The sequence below is a fragment of the Venturia canescens genome, chromosome 10, assembly GCF_019457755.1.
Source record: "Venturia canescens isolate UGA chromosome 10, ASM1945775v1, whole genome shotgun sequence".
NCBI lineage: Eukaryota > Metazoa > Arthropoda > Insecta > Hymenoptera > Ichneumonidae > Venturia > Venturia canescens.
Genome location: NC_057430.1, coordinates 3,774,037 through 3,781,662, shown reverse-complemented (window position 1 = coordinate 3,781,662; position 7,626 = coordinate 3,774,037). Strand labels below are relative to the sequence as shown.

The 7,626-nt window shown below is 33.2% G+C and overlaps 1 long non-coding RNA gene across 1 annotated transcript; it reads left to right on the top strand.

Annotated features, from left to right (window-relative positions):
- Positions 1–2,855: 2,855 nt before the first annotated feature.
- LOC122417388 (uncharacterized) lies at positions 2,856–7,295 on the top strand. The gene is made up of 4 exons (XR_006262281.1): positions 2,856–3,028; positions 5,808–6,001; positions 6,442–6,703; positions 7,007–7,295. It is a non-coding gene; the product is annotated as an uncharacterized lncRNA (long non-coding RNA).
- The last annotated feature ends 331 nt before the right edge of the window (positions 7,296–7,626 follow it).

The window sequence follows — 7,626 nt, the reverse complement described above, 5'->3', positions numbered from 1 at the left end:
CGAATACCTCCAAACTTTCATATTTTTGTGTCGCAGTATGTGTGCCAATCATTTAAATTCTTTACTCCAACCGTAACATGTAATCTCAAAAATTCATCACAAACGTCTTCAGCTTCTCTAAATTCCTAAATTTTCTGTTTTCTATTTTATTCTGAGATTTTATATTTCTAAATTCATTTTTAAATTCTCCTGAAATTGTTTTTCTCCAAAACCAATGCGCAGGTACCTTAAACGTCTTTGAATTCGGTTGCTCTGTTGAATTAAGTACGCTCAGTTTTTTTTGCTTCTTTGAGTTCTGACATAATAAATGTTTCCGGGTGCCTTTTTTCTGCAACTATCAAACTGGATAATTGGATCTCAGCGGCCACTTGCAAACTTTGGAAATATATTTCATCGGGGACACGTTTTGAATGACACGAAAATGTCTAGATTCAGAATGCAAAAGCAACATTTAAAAAGGGCCAATTCTGTTGGATATGTTGTGTCTTGAATTTGATGTATCTTTCCTCTTTTCCTTTCTTTTTCCTAACGTTATCAGCCGAAAATCATATCTCGGCCCGCAACACGCATTGCTCCATGCTCTTGAGTTCCCAATGGACGAAACATATTAGAAGACAAGGAGAAAAATCACAAAAGTCCAAGACTAAACCTCTATCGAAATATTTTCAGTACAATTTCGACGAAAAATAGTTCTTTTTTCGTGAAAACCAACGTTATACGCCGAAAATTATAAACAATTCATAGAAATTTAAACTAAAATCTTACAGTCATCTGAACATAAATAAGGATCTTTTGAGAAAAAAGACGTGATATCAAACCATAAACTTCCCCTAGGGAAAAAAAAGGTTGGGACAAGTACATTGATGGTCCCTCGTTTGCTGATAATTCCACCCATAAAAAAAACTTAAAAAAAATTTTTTTTTTAATTGTAAAAAAAATTATTTCATAAAAAAAATTATTATTATATATTTTTTAAAGTGTCAAAAGAATCAAATAACAAGTAAAAAATAATAAACCGAAAAATCGCCCTTGAAATCATTTTGGAAACCGATGCCTCATTCTTCTTATTTGATTCGAACAGCTAAATCAACTGAAAAAAACTCCATCTAATTTACGTGCGGCATTAAAATTTATTATATTAATTCGAGGCCAAGTATTTTCTAATGAATTGAAAAAAGTTACCATTTGAATTACGTGCAGCATTAAAATTTATGATATCAATCGGTGGACAAGTATTTTATTAGTAAATCCAAATTTTGACATTATTAAATTCTTCTAAGAAGCTTTTAAATCCAAAAAAATCACATGAAAGCTAGTCATTTCTTACTCTATGGTGGCAGAGACTTATAAGAAAATCGATTCTTCTCAGACTTTCAGGATCCTCTGGTATTATTCACAAAATTCGACGTCGATTGGATCGATACAAATTATCTTTAAATATGTGTTAAAAGTACTTGTCCGGCCCATCACTATTCATTCAATAAAGAATCAATCATAAAAAAACGAAATGGCACGGCAGAATCTCGTTAAAAGTTTGTTGAAATGCGATTCACTATTAATTTAATGTTCTTAATAATAGTATAGGTTAGTTCTTATTCCGAATGGAACTCGTTCGCTGGAAGAATAAGTGGGAAGTAAAAATTGCCGTCATCGAATGTAAACTGCAGAGTTATTTTGGAAGCTTGAACATATACATTATGTACAATTTTTTTCATTTATCGATGCACAATAATATCCCTTCTATATTGCAGAATAATTTGTTTCCGTTTTTTATTAAATTAGTGCAATTAAGTAAAAATTACTTGAAGATAATTCTCTCAATTCCTTCTGCATGAATACTTGTGATCCATCAGTTCTAGACAAGCCCTGACTTTTATTTGGATAAACAATTTAAACGGAAAGTGATGGGCCGGACAAGTACTTTTAACACATATTTAAAGATAATTTGTATCGATCCAATCGACGTCGAATTTTGTGAATAATACCAGAGGATCCTGAAAGTCTGAGAAGAATCGATTTTCTTATAAGTCTCTGCCACCATAGAGTAAGAAATGACTAGCTTTCATGTGATTTTTTTGGATTTAAAAGCTTCTTAGAAGAATTTAATAATGTCAAAATTTGGATTTACTAATAAAATACTTGTCCACCGATTGATATCATAAATTTTAATGCTGCACGTAATTCAAATGGTAACTTTTTTCAATTCATTAGAAAATACTTGGCCTCGAATTAATATAATAAATTTTAATGCCGCACGTAAATTAGATGGAGTTTTTTTCAGTTGATTTAGCTGTTCGAATCAAATAAGAAGAATGAGGCATCGGTTTCCAAAATGATTTCAAGGGCGATTTTTCGGTTTATTATTTTTTACTTGTTATTTGATTCTTTTGACACTTTAAAAAATATATAATAATAATTTTTTTTATGAAATAATTTTTTTTACAATTAAAAAAAAAATTTTTTTTAAGTTTTTTTTATGGGTGGAATTATCAGCAAACGAGGGACCATCAATGTACTTGTCCCAACCTTTTTTTTCCCTAGGGGAAGTTTATGGTTTTTTTTTCTTTAGTACCACGATTTTTGTGACAAAATTCGTGATACCCTTTCTCCTAGTTCTTTGATTCTGTCGTCGTTCATGATTTGTTCAAGGAGGTGAATCCAATTGTCATGGCTTGTTGTTGTTATAAAATTACTTAGAAAAAAAGAATAGCATTACTTAAAAAACATTACTTAGAAAAAGTGCGTCCCGAACACGCCAGTAACGGGTTTATAGGTTATCCCGCATCACCCTGTATATATATACAATGCATATATACATGCATTAAATGCTGTATTCATACATTCTTTATAGCACCGTATGACCTAAACCCGCATTTTAGCCACGCAAAAGCGTGGCTTTTCATGCAAGATCGGAGCGGCGTTCACACATCCCAGGTGACGACAGCGTGGTTCCATGAGCACGAAGAAGTCCGAGTTATGGATTGGCCCAGCAAATCACCGGATTTGAATCCCATCGAGAACTTTTGGAGTATGTTTAATAATATTTTGTCGACACAACACTTTCTGCTTATTGATAGTTGTATATTTATTATGCTGCGTTTTTGATGGAGTTTGCACTTCGGGACTACGCTGACGGGAATCTCACTAGATCTCCCCCAGTTTTTTGGTCGCCGCTTGCTTTTTAATAGTTCATTAAATGATTATTTAGGCAACATGGAAATAAACGCAATAACTTCGTTTCTTATTAGACGTTTTATAGTTGCTTTTTGTCGTAGTTAGTAGTTGTTGTAGTAGTATCGTGTTGAGGTTATATGAGCCCAATATGATATTTTGTATAGTCATACAAATTTTAAGACGACTATGAGAAGAACGAGTAACAATTTGCAATCAATTGTGAAGTTAGAAGCAACGTTTATTCTCATTCACTATGAACAAATATAAATATGCAAATGAAATCGGTATTTTTTGATGAAGCAGTGCCTATGAAGCAATGTTTCTCTCAAAATTTGAATGCTGGATAAAACAGGTATAAATGTTACAAGCAGTTGTTTTATTTTAATAATGAATTCTCATTCAGTTCATGATATAGTATCGATTGTATGCTGCTGTTACAAAAAATGTTGACACCCGATGAACTAGTTCTACAAAAATTTTGGTTCATGTAGAAAATGTAACAAGTCTTTCAAGCAAGTTAGCAACTTTTTTCAAATCGTCATTTTGATTTTTGTTAAAAAATGAGAAAACCGACTTTAAAAGAATAAAACTATTAAAAAACCTGATAGGAATTATGTATTGTAATAGAACACAAATTTATCGGACCATCATTATGACTTCTTCAATAGAAAACTACAGTATAGAATATTTTCCTTTTTGCGCAATACGCGCATTGTGCTTAAATTTTTCTACCGCTCAGATCGGGTGAAAAAATTTTCAAAAATACTGGCTAAAATAATCAATTAAAATTATGATGAATTATATGACAACTTATTTGCAAGACCTCTGTTTTTTTTAAACGTCCCAAATTCTGGAAGAACGCTTTTTTGAAGAACCCGCAACATCTTTTACGCAAAAATGTAAAATCAAAGTTTCTGGCTTACAATTTTCAGCTAAAAATGAAAACAAAAAACATTTTTTTAGAAAAAGTTATTGTGATTATCCGATAAACTTCATCATGATTTGTAACCCTGTCAGTCATGCATTTTTCATCTGCATCAATTTCTATAAAAATTGGAAACCAAAGGTTTTAGATGTCGCTAATTACCAATACGGCATTAAACTTTCAAAATTCAAAATGGCAGATCCATTATGGCGGACGTGCAGTTCCGAATACGTATTAATTCTTCAAAAACTTTTTACTCCGGGATTTTCGGGATCGCTGATTACGAATCCAGCATTAGATTTTGAAACTTCAAAATAGCGGATCCAATATGGCAGACGTGAAATTCCAAGCACTTGATTCGTATAAAACTTTATACTCGGGGGTTTTCAGGGTCGCTGATTACAAATTCGACATTCGATTTGTAAAATTAAAAAAGGTGGATCTAATCTAGTGGACGACATATCTTTCTACTCAATATTTCGGTCTGAATTTAGTGTAACTTGGAGGATTTTGGAATCGCCAAGTTCGCCAAGAATTTTATATTTCCTGAAACCGAAAGGACGGATCCAAGATGGTGGATGGAAAATTGTAGAAAATTATCGAAAGTAGTTCCTCGAAGGATTTATTTCCTATCATGAAGGTCGGATTTTCTGACAACATTCTTGGGTCTTTCTCTAAGCGCTACCCGGAACTAACTACGAGAACGTGGAAAGTATTCAATTTCATTTTTATTTGTTAATATAAAATCGAATCTGACTCGTCATAATTAGCAATATTCTTATTAACCAGAAGTTACAAAATCTGTAGCATGAACTGAGGAATCCGAAATTTCAAAATCGTAGCAGTGCTATCTTTAATCCACTGTTTTGAATTTTGCAATCATCAACTACTGTGGTTGCAGAATGATCTGAAATGAACTGAGATATTTATTACTAATGTATATTTGAAGGAATATTACTAACGAATCCTAGATCATTTTTTTCAGTGAAATTGATTCAATATTAGAGCTCTCAGGTGATTTTTTGCAAGGTGGAACCGTATCGGTCTCACTGTGACTGAAAAAGAATAAAAATCATAATGACGATTTTAAAAAATATTGCTAACTCGCCAGTAAGAATTTCCTACATGGACCTACATGGATAAATGGATACAGGAACAGAAATTGTTGTAGAACGATTAGTTCATTGAGTGTCAACATTTTTTGTAACAGCAGCATATAATCGATACTATATCATGAACTGAATAAGAATTCATTATTAAAATAAAACGTTCGCTTGTAACATTCACCTGTTTCATCTAGCATTCAAATTTTGAGAGGAACACTGCTTCATAGATTACTAATGTTTTTCGATGCAAAACAAAAAAAATCAAAAATTTTAAATCGTTATTATCAGCTACGATCGAAAGAAATATTGAAAAGTAATTTCGGTGACCTCCAATTTTTTTTTAAACCTGAAATTTCAGAAAAACAACTGTTTATCACGGACTGAAATTTTTTCTGCAAAAAGGGAAAAATCTAAATTTTTTTATCATGCACGTTTTTTTAAATTTTATTTTAAGCTCAAATTTTGGGAAAATTACTTTTTTGATAAGTATTAAAAGCTATCAAAGATAAACGGAAAACAAAAAATATGGATTTTATTTTCATCACTCTAATAAATATATTAAACACAGTTTAAATTTATTGCAAACCTCCTATTGTCAATAGGTATCATGGTCAGAGAATGGAGATCAGGCGAGGACCGGACCCGGGAAGCACTCATGGCGCACGTGCGTCGCGTTTGGGCAGACTTACAGACAAGGGAAGACCTTTGTCTGTCCCTTGTCAATTCTATGCCCAATCGCATGCGCTGCGTCATAGAGAATAACGGATCCTGGATTGATTACTAATCATCGTTTCTGGTAAACACTTACATTCATTTTCACAAGAAATGTTAATAATTCTTTCCCGTAATTTGCTGTTTATTAAGGAGTACAATCGTATTATTTCCAAGTGGCTCAAATAGAAATAATTTGAAAATAAAACCCAAAAAAGTTTGTATGTTCGGGTGATGAAGGATAAATTGAAAGGAAACGACAAAATTAAAATTTTTTAATGCCAACTTTCCAATTTGTTATTTTTCACTGTAAACAGAATAGTTTTAGAAACTGCTATGAAACTCATTCGGACTTTTGTCCTAAAACTATTTGTTGGTAGCGTATATACATTTAATAAACAATTCTATGTGTTTAAACATCGGATGAAAAGTACACAACAAGAATATATGATAAAAACATTTTAATCATTTTTCGCATCTGGAAACATATTTCGTAATAGTGTAAATTCTATTATTCAATTACAGTTACTCCAAAAGTTCTTAATGGGATTTGCTTAACAAACCATGACTTGGACTTTGAAGTGTGAGAACCATGCTTCGATCTTGCAAGAAAACTGTTTGCAGAAAACGCTCTTCGACGCAAAACAGTAAGGAGTTTTCTAGGACGTTATCTTTCCAATTGATACGAGATGGCATTTCGCACAGAGTCATATGTCTAGAAGCGGAAATGCATACCCAAAATCCGATCATTCTCCCACTGCGAGGAACGAAAGATAAGATCAAAAAGGTAATTGATACTAAAATCGTACATCGACCTCGAGGCTAGGTGATTGATCCATCCTTTCAAAAGAAATTAAAAAGAATCATGGCAGCATTCAAGTTGGTAGGGTGTTAGATCGGGTCTAGATCTTTCTATAATTAACCTCTAAAGGACCGGGAAACCTATATATCGGCTCGCCCTGTGATATGAACTTTGTCTATAGTTGACACGTATTACCAGGCACTATTTTGGGCACTTTTCAAGGGTATGACTTTGATTCTCGAATTTCGGCAGTCTAAAGGTTAACAATGCGTTTTTTTAATTGTGCAGTTACTATTCTGCGGCCCTGTTCCGGTGTGACTGAAGTTTTCTTCTCTTCTTTCAATCGAGGTCGGGCTCCGGTTATTGTTGAGAACGGGTACCCTTGAACATATCGGCATAGCCGTTCGTCTTACTCCGTAGTCGTTTGCAGTGGGCACTTCTTATTCTTCCAGTGGTCACGGAGTGCCGCGTGTCCACCCCTCGCATGGCGATTCACCCATAGTTTAACCGTTTTTATGTTGCCATATTTTATTCGCCGACATTCCCTTGCTTAACCCGAATAATTATTACCCCAGACTGATAGATCAAAAATGAATTATTAAATAAAAAATGTTACTACATTCGTTAAAAAGATCAGTGAATGAAAATTGCTTTTATTACAAAACGGAAATGTCAGCATGTGTAATATAAGCATAGCTCAACGCCTCCGGAAACTTGCTATTCAACTGGAGAACAGAGATCGCTATACCAAGTAAGGAAAAATCTTGATTTTTTAAAAATGAAGATTATTCTGATGCAAATTTTTATTTCTCCATTCAGTGTGTTTTATTGGGATCCAATGGGTGATTCAGAAAGACTCACTGTCCGGTGACAGTCGAGTTCGGGACGATGCTGTGAGCAATTCTACT